General features: G+C 40.7%; 1 protein-coding gene across 1 annotated transcript in view; it reads left to right on the forward strand.

Annotated features, from left to right (window-relative positions):
- Window positions 1-17,143, forward strand: part of LOC122229327 (translation initiation factor IF-2-like) — a 58,576-nt gene that overhangs the window by 1,520 nt on the left and 39,913 nt on the right. The window contains exon 3 of the mRNA XM_042954373.1: window positions 9,952-10,012. The gene's annotated coding sequence lies outside the window, so the exon portion shown is untranslated. The remainder of the gene's footprint in view (window positions 1-9,951; window positions 10,013-17,143) is intronic.

Below are 17,143 nucleotides of genomic sequence, written 5' to 3' on the forward strand. Positions count from 1 at the left end.
ACCTAGTCGTTTTGAAGCTCCGAGTGAAAAAATAAGAGGAATTTAGGCGGAGAGCTCAGAGCTAAATATAGTTCTTTGTTGGTGTTTTCGAGAGAGTCTGACTTCTCGATGTCCAGTCACGACCGTCCCTTAAGGGAGGAGAAAGGTCTGGTTACAGTTCTTGGTCCACAAGCAAAGGCAAAGTTTGCAAGTGTTTTGCAGGCAGGGAAGTGGGGGGACTAGGTGTGGAAATGGGCTTCTTTGAGTTGGTGTCACCGGGAGGGGTGGGGCAATGCCCGGGCTTGCCCTTATAAAACATCTTCGTTTTGGGCGGGCGGTCTGTAAATCTGGCTGGGCTCGCACTCACGGGAGGTGCGCGGGAGATGTCTCGACTTGCTCTCAGTCTCCCTCTTTGCTCGCGGAGGAGAGATGTCAAGACCTGTCAGAAGACTCAGCGAAGTTTGCGTGAGCGCCAAAGTGAAGCGGGTAGGAGGGGGCTGAGCTGCGTCAACCCCTGCTCCGTGCCCTGCTTTTTTTTTTTTTTTTTTAAACCCGATGCCACTTCCCAGTGGTGTAACCCTGCGCATCAGACGGACGAAGCAGGCTGTGTGCTAAGGTTTGGTTTCAGTTCCTTAGTCTCGCAGTGACTCATGGCCACGTTTTCGAGTTAACGTTACCGGAGCTCCTTGGCTGTAGCTCACAACGTGCAGCGTCTGCTGCATGAAGTCCCCTGCCTCCGGATCCGGCGGGACGTGGGCGGCAGCTGAAGCGTTGGGGTGGGGTGGGTGGTGCCCGCTCTGCCCCTGGCCCCCACTGTTTAGTGGAGAGCACGGTTTAACCTTGATTATCGGAGAGCCTGGATGTAACTATGCTTATGTAATTCTCCAGAAAAAACTCTCAGAGGCACATTCACCTAATGCAGCTGAAGAGAACCCCCCCCCGCCCCCCGCCCCGCAACATGTACCCAACATTTAACGTCTGCCAGAGGTTTTACAGGTCTCGTATACTCTACATATTAATTAATATGGTGTCTATTGTAAAGGTAAGGACACCGAGGTCCTAGGATGTTCAGTAACTTGACTGCGATGTCACAGCTCGTGAGTGGCCAAGCTAGGATCCCAACCCAGGTGTGCAGCTGCAGAACTTGGTTTGTAACTACTAGGCCATACGACCTTCTCACAAGAAAGATCTCGGAGTTTACACTTTCTTAGGTTTAATCTTCAGGTAGTGTGATCAGACTGTCTTGTACACCCAAGCAAGAGGGACCTCTGCCCACAGCCCTGTGGTTCTCTGGTAATGCCCCCTTCCACGGGGTCAAGGAGCTTGAACCCTCTTCTAGACCATGCTCCAGGGAGTCAGAATTCTGGAATCCCCTGGCCAAATAGTACCAAACCCTCCTCCAGGATTTGTTTGGGCCTTTGAACTCTGTCTTGTGTCCAGGAATGGCTCTTTGTTTGGGTGTGTATAGTGCTTGGACCTGGGGGCTGAGGTGTGTGCTCCCAGGCACTTTGGGCCCCTACCGGGTGCGGGAAGGGGGCCTCTTCCTTGGAAGAGTTTGGGAATTCATGAGTCACACCTGGCCATCCAGGTCCCTGTAAAGAAGTGTTTGTCAGGGTGAGAGCAGAGATTACATTTTGTTAACAGTTCATTATCTTGATTTATAACTTAAATACATAGATTAAATGCTATGTGGGCCTCTCTTTGTCCTCTTGCCCACAGATATGATATAGTAGAGCATGATATAGTAGAAAATACTTTGTCTCCAGGTCTGAGGTCTAATCTCAAGAATTGGTTATCAATTATTACCTGGGACCTTGGGCAGATCCCTTGAGCTCTACTGGCTTAAGTTTCCCTGTCTATAAAATGATGATAAAATTTGCCCTACCCGCCTAGCTACACATGGAACCTTGGAGACAAACAAATGACCAGACTTCTCGTTTTGCATCAGAGAGAACTGAGCAGAATTAGAACCCTGGTGTCCTGGCTGCCCTTTACATGGTGCCAGACTGTCATCAGGGATAATAATTAACAGATAATGGATGGAAACATGCTTTTAAAGCTGCAGTGTCCCATAAATGCATGGCAATTACTACCCTGCCCTGGGTAGCCTGACAGCCCCATCTAGAAGAATCTGGAAAACCACATCCTCAGGACTTTAGGTAGCCTTGTGGACAGATATTATTGAATCTTGGCCGCCCCTCCAGTACCAGAAAGGTGCCATAATTCAAATAATTTCTATTAGAGATTCTTCAATAGTGATTTTTATTACATTCAGATGATCTCCACAGAAAGATTTGCACTAGGGTTTTGGGATTCAAAATGAAGTAAGGATATTGCTGATGCACACATTTTTAAGGCTGGTCACTTCCTCCTATGAAATCTTAGATGTCTTGACCTCACAGCATGAATCATTATCTATCTTGTACCATAATTGTTTACATGTTTGTGTCTTGTCACCCAGCACCATGTGAATTCCTTGAGGGCAGAGTCCATATCAGGCTTAACTTTGGAGCCACCTGTGTCTATCTAGGCACCCGATACAGTGCCTATATAGGAGTCCCTCAATAAGTATTGATGAATATATGAATTACATTTTATTCCTTTTCCAGACTCCACTTGTAGTAAAAGGTTATTTTAATCTTTGGTGAGATGTAATGCTTCCTAGAGCCTTAGAAAAATGTATACTAATGTTTCAGTCTCTCTGAGTCATAACAATGACTTTTTAAAAATAGTTTTTAAAATGTTTATTTCTGAGAGAGAGAGACAGAGTGTGAGTGGGGGAGGGGCAGAGAAAGAGGGAGACACAGAATCTTAAGCAGGCTTCAGGCTCTGAACTGTCAGCACAGCGTCCAATGCAGGGCTCAAACTCAACATTACAAGATCACGACCTGAGCCAAAGTCAGATGCTCAACTGACTGAGCCACCCAGGTGCCCCTAACAATGACTTTCAAGATGAGCAGAGTCTACCTTTATTTGGATGGAAGAGCTAAAACAGTGCTATCTTGGAGAAAGATACCAAAGTGTCCAAGGATAAGCCCTTTCTCTGAAGAAGACTTAATTTTGCACATAATGTGAAAAGGCATCTCTAGAAAACAATCTAATGTAAAAGTTACCAGGTAGGGACTGCTTAACCATTGACACTGTATGTTGCATAAACAAGGGTACCATTCCTTGGCCTTTGCTCACACAGTGGGACTGCTGAGCTTCTGTGACACTGAGGTTGGGCCTTCAAAGAATTAGATGGTTTGTTAGAATATGAACCTTCTAAGTCCTCAAAACATAAGTACCTACCTGTCCTCTAACATAGAAAGTAGAGGTTTATTTCATCATGTTTGTAGTTATAGCCGATGCCATCTATAGGTAAGCATTTTAACTAGTGTTTTTTTTTTTTTCCTAGAGTTTTTAAGGTTTCATTTTTTATGGTCACCTTTCAGTTTTTAATTGGAAAGGAAGCATCAGTAAAGATGGAGAGATTGAAATCTAAGCAATAGGATGTCCACTGAATGGAAGTTTCTGAGGAGAGGACAGAGGAGGAGTCTGAGGACCCTTGTGGGAATGCTGGACACATCCTTTCTCTCCAACAGGCAAGAAAAACCAAGAGACTGAGCTGGGGTTGAGAGGGTAAACAGTTGAGAAAGTTCAAGTTACAAACAACCTTTGCTCCTTGAATAAAAATGGCAAGGCACCTGCTGAAAGGAGGGAGGTCAGGTGTAGGTTTGGGAATCAGGGTAGAAATGAAACTGTTTTTAACAGTGACTGTGCAGCTACACAGCATGAATTCGCTAGGCTGCTAAATTTGGGTTACATGAATTTGTGAAGATGCCAGTTTGGCTTTTTTTTTTCTTTCTTTTTTAAGAAGGATCGTAATAACTCTTCTTAAGTCTGTCCGATCAGGTTCTGTTAAGATTCCTGAGGGCTTTGGATCAATACATACAAATAATTATAAAATCACCAAGTATCTCCCATATGCCAACCTTAGTGAAAATAAACACAAAAACCACTAACTTATGTGATTAAAAGTTTCATTACTAATGGGAAATTAAATGAACTCAATAAAACTGCCTTACCTACATAGTCTCTTGAGTTTTTCTTTCTATTGTCTCCTAAATTAAAATCAAACCTTGAGTACCTAAGCTCAGAAAATGATTCATTTTGAGTAGTGGAATATTTGTCTAGAAAATGTTATACTTGTATAGGGTGTTCTGTCACAATAAGAAAAACAGTTATTATTTTCATTATATATATATATAGTTCTTATATACATCCTAATACATGTTCTTATATAGCTATATCTCTATAGCTATATATTCGTATGTAATGAATTTGGAATGTATAAAAGAGCAGAAGGAATAAAGTAAAAATAACAAATTGCTGCCCCCCCCCAAGCCCCTCATGTTCTATTACAGTTTTCTTGTCTTTATTATAGAATTATTTAAAATGTGGAAAACGAGTTCTAGTTTTCTTGTGGCTCCTTTAACTTAAAGCTCAATGTAGGCTTCTGGTGTTCTATAGATAAGAAATGAAAAGTTGAATGAGACAACTATCTTAAGTATTTATTTCTCAAAGAATTCTTTTTACTTAATGGGTTTTGATGGGAATTTTTGTTTCTCATGTATGAAGTCCCTTTCTTGACAAAGTCCCTGAGGACAGCCTGGATTGGGGTTATTTGCCTGTTTGTCCAGAAGGTGGGATGAAGCATGTTCAGGTTCATGACCTCTGGGCGGCAGAACACAGCAGCCTGTGTGCACAATTAACTAGTGAATCAAGGGCTTCGGCTGTATTCTCCCAAATGGTTTTGTCCCTATCCAGAAATGATCTTCCTCTTTGTGGCAAACAGTGCCCTTTGATGTGTCAGCACCATTCAAAGCCTGCAGTGACTTCTGCATCATTAACACATTTGTGCTGTCTTTGTCACTTTGCACCCAGGCTTCCGTCTCTTTTGCCCTAAGTTTCCCCTGGGGCTTATAAGAGATCTGCCCCTGACTCTTTCCATGTCTCCTACTGTGTTTGGGAAAGGAATTATTCTCAAGGCTGCAAACTCTTTATCAGGAAAAAAAAAAAAAAAAAGATACTTTTGCTGACATGGTTTTAGGCTAAAATTTTCTCTAAACTCTTCTCAGCGTTTGATTGAATAGAATACCAGGCATAAGCAACATTTAAAATTGTATATTCATTGTAATAATGGAATAGGAATTTCTGAAAATTACATGTCTGATAAATCGACTTTCTCATTAAACCTCATATGGAGTAAAAGGCCCTATCTTGAATAACACGTTTTGTATAGGCTGACCCAGGGGCTTAATATTGGGTGGCTGGAAGATAGAAATAATGTCCACAGATACCACTGTATTTCCTCTGGGTAAGCTGAATAATTTTGTAAAACAGAATAGTTTTGTTATCCTTGGTGAGCCTGTGGTTCTGGAAAGATCCTTCATTAAATATAAATTAAAATGGAGTGAAGAGGTTGAGTTGGACAAGCAAGACTATCTTTGACTTTCCATGTGTTACTTGTGCTCTGTAAGCAACAGGTGACCTCTAGGATGCTTTGGGACTGTGCTATGTACTTTACCAAATATTAAATAGCCTATTTTTATTATGTTTAATTCAGATACACTTTATTAGTGTATAAAGCTACAAGTTAAATCAGGCCAACTTTATGTGACTTTTATTCTTCTTTTTTTCAAGAATTATAGCTTGAACCTAAGGTGTGTGCAAGCCAGGAGAGGAAGGTCCAGGACAGTAAATCAGGCCAGTGAATGCACTACTCTGAAGTAAGAGAAGAGATGGTTGAGGCTCATAAATACGATTCAAGGACAGCAGAAATCATCAGAAAGGGAGATGTCTGGCCAATAGAATGTCTACCTCTCAGGTTACCTTTTGGGATTGCCCTGATGAGACTCCCTAGGGGAAAGTGACTGCAATAGAATAGCAAAGTCTCTGGACCACTAAGATGGTAAGGTGCCAGCAGCATTTGGCCCACAGCTTCTGCAACATTTGACGCCAGGGCTTGCAGTTTTGGTGGCTACGGCAGCTGCAGAGGGTCCTGGGATGGACCTCTATGGCAGCGCATATCCTCAGTGGATACCAGCAGAAAAAAGCAGTCACTTTGGGCATCGGCAGCTGCAGCTGCAGCTGCAGCAAAGACTTCAATATAGTGAGCTGACACAGAAGCAAAGGAAATGGTCCAACCCACAGAGCAGTCAGGGAAAGGGCATGAGAGATACCCCTAGAAGTTTACAGCACTATCTGCAAAGAATTAACTTCCCACACTGTTGTTAGAATCTAAGGAAAAATAATAATTATAAGATACATCATTGTGGTTGTCCTACCCCTCGGCTGGTATAATGTAGGAATTTAGGTTACATGGCAAATTGTTTAGAACTAAGTTTTCTTAACAAGCCACAAAACTTTTCTAACCCCCCCCCCCCTTCCCTCAGGATTTGCTGATTTTATTTTTAATGTCTTCTAAAGTTGCCTCACACTGAAAGAATTAGAAATACTTATGGCTGCACTTAACTGGAAACCCAACTAAGGGATGAAGAGGCTAAACAAATAAAAGTTTATTTCTCACATAACAAGAAGTCTGGAATTGGAGTTCTTCCGGATTTGGTTCAATAGTTCAGTAAGGAGAAATGAGACACAGAGATCAAGTCTGCTTTTGTGGCAGGAAGAAGGTGGAGCTGGGAGGGCGGGGCCGAGGATGCACAAGGAGGACCTTCTGTTTTATTAAGAAACAAAAGCATCAAGAGACTTCCATTTAAATTTCCTTGGCCAGTACTGCATTGAATGCTCTCTTAGCTGCAAAGGAGCCTGGAAAATTTCTCATTTAACTTTTCCACCTTTTACAGTGATGGAGACAAGAGAGAAATAGAGAATGGTGTTGGGTAAGTCAGCCTACAGCGTTTACCCCAAACATCAGATCGATCTTCAGAAACTGAGGATTTTTCAGGCAATTGAATTTGCACATCATTTTTTCATGCCTGTTCAATAAATACTTGGTGAGAGATAAGTACAATCCCTTATCTTTTCAGTGAAAATCACATTTACAAAGCCTATTGGTTTTCAAGTCTGGTTGTGTATATGATACAACATTTTGGGTAACCCAACTTTACACAAAAATCTGCAAAAACAAAACAAGACAATTAGACTCCTGATGTTCAACAACTCCTATAAAATAGAAAGAGCATTAGAATTTTAGTCTGACATACGTATTTTCACAATCTGGTTCAGTCACTTTCTAGATGTGAAACTGGATAATTAATTTCTGTGGTGGCTGGTCTCCAGAATGGTTCCCACTATTCCCACCTTCTGGCATTCATACCCTTGAATAGTCACTCCCTTTGCCCAGTGTTTCAGTGTTGATCTGTATGACCAATAGACCATGATAGAAGTTCAAAGGTTAAGTTATCTTCTAAGATTAAGTTATAAAAGACTGCAGGTTCTGGCTTGGGTTCTCTTTTGGGTTTCTCAATCTAGAAGAAGTCAGCTGCCACATCTTCGGGACATCCAGACAACCCTATGGAGAGGCCTGTGGGACTAGGAACTGAGGTCCTCACTCCAACTGCTGTGAGTAACTGAGGCCTGCTAGTAACTCAGAAAGCGAACTTGGAAGTTAACATCCTCTTCCAGCATTCAGATGACCGCTACCCCAGCCAACAGCTTGACTGCAACCTCGGGACGGACCATGAGCCAGAACCATTCAGCTAAACTGCTCCCAGAGTCCAGACCCTCAGAAACTGTGAGACCGTGAAAGTTCCTTATTTTAAGCTGGTAAATTTCGGGGTAATCTGTGGTATAGCAAAAGGTAACTAATACAACTTCTTTAGACTTTAATGGCATCATCTGTAAACTGGGGATATATCTGCCCAGTGCAGTTCCTGCAGCATAAGAACATAGAAAACTTAACAAATATTATTTGTTTGTAGCCATTTTCACATGGTCACCCTTCTTAGAACTCCTTTTTTATTTTTAGATGAGCACAATTTTTAAAAATGCTTCTGCCATTTGTTTCTCCCTCGTGCCAGCATGGAATACATGTTGTGGAACCCAGCAGTGCCCTAGCACTCTACTGCATCGGGGATGGTTTTGTTAGTTAAGTGTTTAATAATGAATGTGTTTTCCAGAATGCTAACCTGTAGTGTCTGATGTATCTTCAGTGGGCTACTAACTAAAATATTGCTGTAAATAGATCCTGTCTTCCACTAGCAGCCTTCTGGTGATTTTAACATCACTCAGAGAACACACTCTCAACCATGGATATAAGGGGTACATGATAAAAGTGCCCACTCACCACACACTCTGCAGAGTCATCCGGCCTTACTTTGCTTTGTCCCCAGTCCTCGCCCCTTTGCCCTCCTCCATCCATTTCTAATCACGGACGCCAGGATCACAGCACAGCTGCTGCCAACTTTGCCGCACAGCCTCAGGTCATCTCTGCTGTTTTTTCTCTTCCTTTTAAAAAATTACTTTCTTGGGGCACCTGAGTATCTCCGTTGCTTAAGCTGAAGACTCTTGATTTTGGCTCAGGTCATGGTCTCCCAGTTTGTGAGATGGAGCTCCACAGAGGGCTTCGTGCTGACAGTGCAGAGCCTGGTTCTGATTCTCTCTCCCTCACTCTCTCCGCCCCTCCATCGCTTGGGCTTACTCTCTCTCAAAATAAATAAATAAACTTAAAAAAATTCTAAACAATTGCTTTCTTATTTTTTGTCTATGCTACATCTATACCTTAGTTTGTTTATGCCATAAAAAGTATATATGGGAATTATAAAAATGTATATATCACCCATATATGTGTATACATATAAATGTGTGTGTGTGTGTGTGTGTGTGTGTGTGTGTGTGTGTCTGTGTCTGTGTATAATTAGAATACTCTATTTTTTGGCCAACATAGCATGCTGGCAATAATTTTTGGTTTGTCGAACTAACTTCACTGTCATCTGTTGCTAGATGCTCAGGACCTGCTTCTTTGCCCCAAAGCAGGGTTTTATTGTTGCTGTTGCTTTGGATTGAAGTTTGCTCTGCCTCTGCAGTAGTTCTGAAAGTTTGAGGGTTCTGGGATGCCTGGGTGGCTCCATTGGTTAAGCATCTGACTTCGGCTCAGGTCCCGATCTCACGGCTCATGAGTTCAAACCCTGTGTTGGGCTCTATGCAACAGCTCAGAGCCTGGAGCCTGATTTGAATTTTGTCTCTCTCTCTCTCTCTGCCCCTCCCCTACTCATGCTCTGTCTCTCTCTCAAAAATAAAATAAAAACATTTTTAAAAATTTGTGAAAAAATAAAAAAAAAATAAAAGTCTGAGGGTTCTGAAATACTGGTTTCTAGAGAGCAGAGATTTTTCCTGTGGTATTATTTATAGGTCCCAGTCTCTCACCCTGTAATTACCAATACGCCCAGCCTCTCATTTGCTGGTCTCTTTGCTCCCTGTCTTGCTCTTCCCCTCATGCCAAACAATCTTGTGTAATCTAGTAGATAGAGCTCAGTAGAAATGTAACTGAGAAAATGAATGAATCACAATATGACGATTCTTTACCACAAAATGTTGAGTGAAAAAAAGCCAGACACAACCAAATACCCAACTATTTACAAAATGTTCATAAAAAATTAAAGTATTTTGTTCATTCTTGTGTAAACAGGAAATAAACTATATAAAGAAAATAAAAACTAATGGTTAGCCCTGGGGGGGGGGGGGGGCGGGGCGGGAAACCATACATTTGAATGTGTTGCCAAATGAGGGGTTGGGGACAGGAAAGGCTACTTAAGTTGTGGGACCAAGTGCAAATGCAGACGTGGGGTATTTTGTTCAAAATTATTAAGAATTTCAAGATGCAACAGTAGAGCGTTCAGACAAGCGAGGGACCCTGCTCAGTGCCAAGCCTGATGCCACCACTCATTCATGTTGTACCCCCATGAAGCCAGCCCTGACTCCGGAATTTCAGGATTCTGCACTAATGCTTTATTTTTTTCCCCTTGGTAGGAGAAGAGTCACTTATATAAGAATTTGTTTCAGAAAAAGCCAGATGCCAAACATTTATAAGGTATGTACTTTTCTGTAAGTTTATTCCATTTTACAACTTTTTAAGACCGTGAAAAACAAAAACAAATCCGAACTGATCAGAGCACTTCCTGCCCCAAAACCTATAGGTGGTTTCCCGTGGATGAGAATGGCTGTGGCCGGATGCTTTCCCCTGTATCCTCATTGTTGCCAGCCCAGCTCACATGCCAGCTCATCTATGAAACATCCTCAATTTCTTTCTTCAAAATTAACCATTTCCTTCCTTCTGCTCCCTGTACACTTTCTCCCTTTAGTATAGCATTTAACTTCTCTGCTTCAAGGTTGAGCTCTTTGAGACTGTTTTTTCTAATGGACCTGAAATCTCGGGAAAATATTTCATTCTTCCTCATCCTCATATTTCAGACCCTACGGGGAGTAAGATAAGTGATTGTTGAATTTAATTAAAATTATATCTAAAGATGGTCATAATCCATTGTAAAACCTAAAACACTCAAATTCCCACACAATGCCACATCCTTAACTATTCAATGATACAGGTTAACAAAGGTAAAGGTTCTACAAACTAAGATATGTTTATTCACCTGGTGAAAATTTGAAATAGGTACCAAGTGTTTAATGATCTCATCCAACATTTTTCTATTTCACATCTGAGATGAATCTCTTAGCCATCTTTTTTAGCACTGTTTTAACATCATAAATTTGGTATTGTGAAGTACTTTGTATGTAACAGACACCCTAGATACCATTTTCACCAGAAATACATTTTAAAAACTACTGCCCACTAATTTCTTTGATATTTGGTGTTGTTGTTCTTGGCATGTTTTAGCTCTCACTAACACTTAGGGCTCTCTTGATAAACATGTGACTTGGAAATTTTCTTACAACAGACAGATGGGTGTGTTCACTGGGTATTATTTCTAAAATGAAGAAAATGTTCCCCTTTACCAGCATCTGGGTAAGATTTGGAGTTCTGTCACGGATTTAAAATATAGACAGAAATAATCATCTCTCTTCCACATAAGGTGTCTCTGCAAGTAATTTTTTCTTTCTTTTCTTTTTCTGTGCCAGCTTTGAAATCACAAATGAAATATGGGTTCAGAAAAAAAACACTATATAAAACAGTATTTGGACATTTCTTTTCATCATTCACTTTTATGGATGTTCTCCAATCGTACTATCCAGATGGCCAGGTTACAAGTCTGCGGTAACATAAAAGCCTTTTATATATACGTAAAACACTGATGAATAGACTTCTAAATGCATATACAACTAACTATATTTTATTCATCTTTGTACATAATCTCATTGTACAAAGCCTACCCAAGTGAATTATAACATTTGACTGGCAAACATATGGTTATGAACTCAATGACATAGACGTACAGTAAAAACATTCAATGAAAAATGTCTATCATTTCTACAGGATAATTCAATTTAATTGACAAGCAGATTTTGAATGATTCTCCTTTTACTCTGCCAAGTAATCATAAACAAAAGAAAAAAAAAATCAACTCGTCATTCTTTGCCAGAGATGATCACAGAGAATGTGAAATTTCATTAAATTTCATGGTTATTTATGCCATCCCTTTGACAACATTTATCAACAAATGACTGGAGATCAATACCCACAGGTGCAATAAGACATCTATTTTTAGGTTGTTTTTTTTTCTTAAATGTTTCATTCCTTAATAAACCCCAAAGTACAACATGGGGATTCTGGGCTTTCACTGCTTGGGGTTTTTCATTTGCTATTTCCTCTGCCCAGGATACTCTCCTTCCAGCTCTTCCCACAGCTGGTTTCCTCTCATCCACTGAGATGTCACCTTTTCAGAGAAGCCGTACCGAGCTCTACCTGAGTTAATTGTTTCCCTTCTCCCTGAATCACATAGTCAGGAGTTTACACAAAGGGCATGCCAATCCATTTAGGCTACTCTAACAAAGTACCACAGGCTGGGTGGCTTCTAAAAAACAGAAACTTATCTCTCACATTCTGGAGGCTGGAAGTCCAAGATCAGGGTGCTAACAGGGTTGGGTTCTGGAGAAAACCCTCTTCCAGCTTGTACACTGCTGACTTCTCTCTGTGTCTGCACATGTTGGAATGGGCTAGGGAGATCTGTGTGGGCTAGGGAGCTGTCTTTAATGAGGCACTAATCCCATTCATGAGGGTGGACCTAAGCACCCCCTAAAGACCCTACTTCCGAATACTATCACATTAGGCATTAGGATTTCAATGCATGAGTTTTGGGTGGAAACAAAACATTCAGACCATAGCAAGGCATGTTTACAGGCCAAATCTGACCCTCCACTTGACGTTGTATACTTCACCAAGCTAAGAAAGGTTTTAACCCTTTTTAAATAGTTCATAGTTAAATAAGTGCTATTTATCATATGTGAAAATTATAAGAAATTCACGTTTTAGGGTCTATTAATAAAGTTTTATTGGAACACTGCCAAGCTGTCCATATATAGAGTATATGGCTATGTTTAGGTTATAAGGGAAGAGTAGAATAGATGCTACAGAGACCATATAGTCCACCCACTGTCTACGTGGCTCTTCACAGGAATAGTTTGTCACCTTTTCAGGTAGGCCGTTTCAACATCCAGCATGTTAATTTAATCAGCTTGTTTATTCAATCTGTAATTATGATTTTTAATTTATTAATTCACTTATTTATTTATAAGCCTATTGAGGACAAAGACATTGTCTATCTCCATTATGCCCAGATCACTAAGCAAGTATACTAAGAGAAGTATAATAAATATTTGTTGACTATAAATCAAAGGGACTACAACCTCTAGGACAAAGCGCCTTATTTTATTTCCATATTGCTCTGTATAGGTGAGGCAGAATGGGGGGGGGGCATTTCTTATTATAATCAAAAGAAGCCATTTATAATATTTTAAACGCCTTACAAAGGTATCTTCATAGAACAGGAACAGCACTATTTATGGGCATTAAATTTTACTTTGAGTTCTCTAATTTCTGGAAGGCTTCCAGAGTATGAGGCATGCTAGAACCATATAGAAGGTGGGTGATTCCACTGTGGTTTCAGTTGTGGATCGAATGTAAGCTCCCAGAGAATAGAGATCTTCTCAGGTTCCATGTCCAAGAAAATTCCTTCCCCGCTAGCAGTGCCTTTCACTGAGTATACTCTTTTTGCTCATTTAGAGGCCTGACTCCCACACCTTCCCTATTATTTGGAGCTGATCTGTTTCCTAGCAATGTCAGAGGTCTTGAGTTCTTACTCATTAGCAATTTAACCTTAGAAATTAGCCGGAGTCAGTAGCACAGACATGTGTCTTTTAATCTGGATTAAGAGTCAAGAGATTTCCTGCATAGACCTAAGTTTCCAGAGGCCCTTTTTTCCAACATTAAGTGGGGAATATACTGTCCCATGTGCTAATGAGACTATGCTCAGATGTCTTTCCATTACCCACACTCAGGCTCCACTCTGCCCTGCCCTTTATGAAACCCATAGAGTCTAGGGAGTACAGTGACCTTGATGCCAAGGAAACATTGCTATTTAGGATCACAAAGTAGTGTCTCAGCATCATAGTTGGGAGTCACTATTTTGGGAGGCAATTTCATGAAGAGGAAAACTATACTCTCACTTAAATAATGGCATGAATATGGACTTGATCCTGTTCCTGTGAAATCTGACTAATGGGTTGTACTGTGTTGTGGAGCTGTGTTGGGAAGCAGGTCATGCTAAAGGAACGCTAGAGCCTCATCTACCTAGGTGATTTTTATTTATATTCACTTAAACATATGGAATATTAGCTGCTCTACCTGGTGCTGTTAGGTGACTCACCAGCCATGGTTTAATAAAATGTATCCCTGCGGCTTCTGTTGAGCTTTGCTGCATGTTCATAAAACCGTGGGTTGTTTTGTCTGTGCCTAGCCCCTTTTTAATGCAAAGAGCATGTCTATCTCTAGTGTTCAGTGGGGAAGCTGTGGGGAAAGCTTCACCCAGAGCCTTTGCAAGAAGGTGACTGGCTATAAATTTGAATAATCCTTAGGACCCCTAAAGTGAATTTCATGTATGCATATAATAGAAACCAGAGCATCCCACATATACTCTCCAAGTTTCATAAAAGCAATCTGGCCAGTCATTTTTGAATGATGGGTAACTGAGAAAAATCTTTCATTTGTTTGCACATATTTCATGGCCTTAGAATTTTATAAGCTAAAATGCATAAGAAAGGCATATATGTGTACTCAGGGGTAGGGTGATTGCCTGTACCCTCACTTCAGATGTTCACACTTCAGCTGAGTGTACAACTTGTGAGATGTACAGTACTGAGAAGTCTGGGTTTGATTTTAGGGAGGAGAGGAGGGTTGGTGACATTGTACATGATAACTTCTCCTTGAGCAATTGGTACCTTTTCTCCTTGTGGACAGTGTGAATCATGTATCCCCTTTTTCTTTGGCCTCTAGGAGGTAAATTCAAAACTCAACTTTAATTCTGAATTCTTAAATTGTTTAAAACCTGAGGGGCTGTCTCTCTGGGCTCTGACTTTTCCACTTAAATATCCTGGAGAGTGAGCGTATCACTCAGCCTTACGAGATCTCACAGTTCTCCTTTAGTAAAATAAAAGCATCAGGAAACATTAGTGGTTTTCAAGTCATTTTGGAAAAGTGTTCTTCCCATGGCCTCCTCCAAAAGGAGAAGCTTTGGGACCAAGGATGGAACTCAGGTTCTTCCTTTTCAGTTTGAAAGCATTGTCAATGTTGCTAGTTTACACTCTCAGTAAAGACTTTCTTGGAACAAAACATAAGTAGAATTTGAGAAGTCTTGTGCCCCGTAAGTTTTAAGTCCTCTTTCAGCATTAAAAACTTTGAGTCTGAGATTAGGAATCAAAAGACTGGAATTCTAATTCAGGATCTTCCACTAACTCCCTGTGTCATTTAGGCAAGTTACTCTTCCTCTTTGGGACCTTGATGTTTCTCATCTAGAAATGTAGTGAACCGAATACAGTGATTTTGAAGGTTGCTTCAGCTTTAAGGTGCTTTAACTATTCTCTCTTATCTGATTGCCCCAAGTAACTGCTCCTGTGGAAAGTGGTCTCAGGGAGGGGCGCGTGGTGGTTCAATCAGTTGAGCTTCCCACTTCGGCTCAGGTCACACTCTCGCGGTTCGTGGGTTCTGGCCCCGCGTCAGGCTCTGTGCTGGCAGCTCACAGCCTGGAACCTGCTTCAGATTCTGTGTCTCCCTCTCTCTCTTCCCCTCCCCTGCTCATGCTCTGTCACTCTCTCTCTCTCAAAGATAAATAAACATTAAAAAAAAATTAAAAAAAAAAAAGAAAGTGGTCTCAGGTAGAGGGATGGGTGGACGTCAATAGAGGAAGACTACACAGTTTCCTCCCTTGTTTTCTTCTCTGTCACTTTGTATTATAACTGGATCCATTTCAAGGAAAGTAAATAAAGGAAAGGATAAGAAGAGGATTAGATGAGCAGAGACGTAACATTTAAATATGGCATTATTGTGAAACTATTTTATTTGCTCAATGGGAGATTAATGAAAACGGCCTGTGAGGTTCTGATAGAAGTGAGTCAGACCAGGATTACCTCACAACATTGCAATCTTACTTGTTTATAGCCAAACTGACTGCTGACCTGATGGAACACGTTGGGGTTTTCCTCCCTGCTGGCTTCCGCCTTGGTAAGGCTTGGTCATGGTTTCCCTAACCATCCTGGGTTTCTGTCACACACCACACTGTGTGTCACAGGGAGTGGGCAGGGCAGTTTCACCTGAGCTCTTTGCAAGAATTTCCTTTAACAAGCTTCATACACTGTATCCTTGGGGCAACATTCTAGTAAGTTATGAATGACATGGTACCAGAAGGTTATCCCAAATTATATGTATCCCTTCCCTCACTTGCCCCTGTGTCAACGGAGGGAGGAGGAAAATATTTTGGCCTGAATGTAGAACTTATGAAGGAAAAGCTATTGCCTCAGGGGATCTCAAGAGAGCTCTAAAAGTGACCCCAAAATAGGTACTGACTCAGGAAAGGCAGGAAGACCTTTACAGTTGTTCTTATTTGTTATGACATAATCTGCTCACGTGCCCACACCCACTGACTATTGGGGTTAGATTTCAGGACCTCTGAGGTTCTTTCTAAAGGTGTCTAACCCCGACTTTCTCTAATCACTTCCTTTTTGCATCAGGATATGTCCCTTAAAGATTTTTCTCTGACGAAGAATTAGCTTTATCTACATTTCCTCTCTCTCCTTTAGTACCTTCTGTGCTTTCTCTTTTGCCTAGGACTTTGACCTCCATCTCCTTGCCACCTATGAGATATCAGATCTCGCCACTTTTTCGTTAGTTCTGTGATCATACAAGAGAATCCCTTCCTGATATTGATGAAAGTTAGACTACTACAGTCAGATTCATCCCATGGCAAATGGGGAGGGGGTGCTTTTCATAAACATCAGGTATTTACAGGCTGGGCAGTAATTACAGAAGCAAGCATTGGAAGATAAGTAGTTCAATAGAGCTTGTAAACATTAATCACTAAGTCAAAGAAATAGAGTAATTTCTTCTCCTTCTACATATGTACAGGCTCTGAATGATCATGTTAAGTTTTTGTGACATTTTCTTTCCTTCCAAGTTGTTCTTGAAGATGTTCATTTCACCTATTGTTCGACCAAGTTCAACCTAGCTATTTAACTAAGATGTTCATTGAACCTAACTTTAATTTAAAAAGAGGAAACTATCAGATTGATTTACTTGCAAACTCTTACTTCATTACATTAGCTTGGGATACTCATGATTTATTAAAAAATCTACATTTGGTATTGCGTCTACTTTATGGCATCAATTTGACCTGCACTATTTCTAGACCATCCCAAGAATAAATTTGGAAGTTAGTTCTGTGTAAAACAATTACAAAGAATCAAGTCTGCTTTAATTTTGTTTTAATAGGGGCAAGTTTTCTGATGAAAAAGTAGAATTTAGAAGAAATGTTATCATTATAAAGAAGAAGCAGTCCAAAGGAGAAACAAAAAATACTTTGTGCTTTTATTTACAAAATATTTTCCCTTAACTGTTTATACAATATGCTAATAGTCTGCTGAAATACTCTATTTTTTTTAAATGTTTATTTATTTTGAAAGAGAGAGAGAGAGAGCGTGCGCACATGTGTGTGATTGG

This window comes from Panthera leo, chromosome C2, assembly GCF_018350215.1.
Source record: "Panthera leo isolate Ple1 chromosome C2, P.leo_Ple1_pat1.1, whole genome shotgun sequence".
Lineage (NCBI taxonomy): Eukaryota > Metazoa > Chordata > Mammalia > Carnivora > Felidae > Panthera > Panthera leo.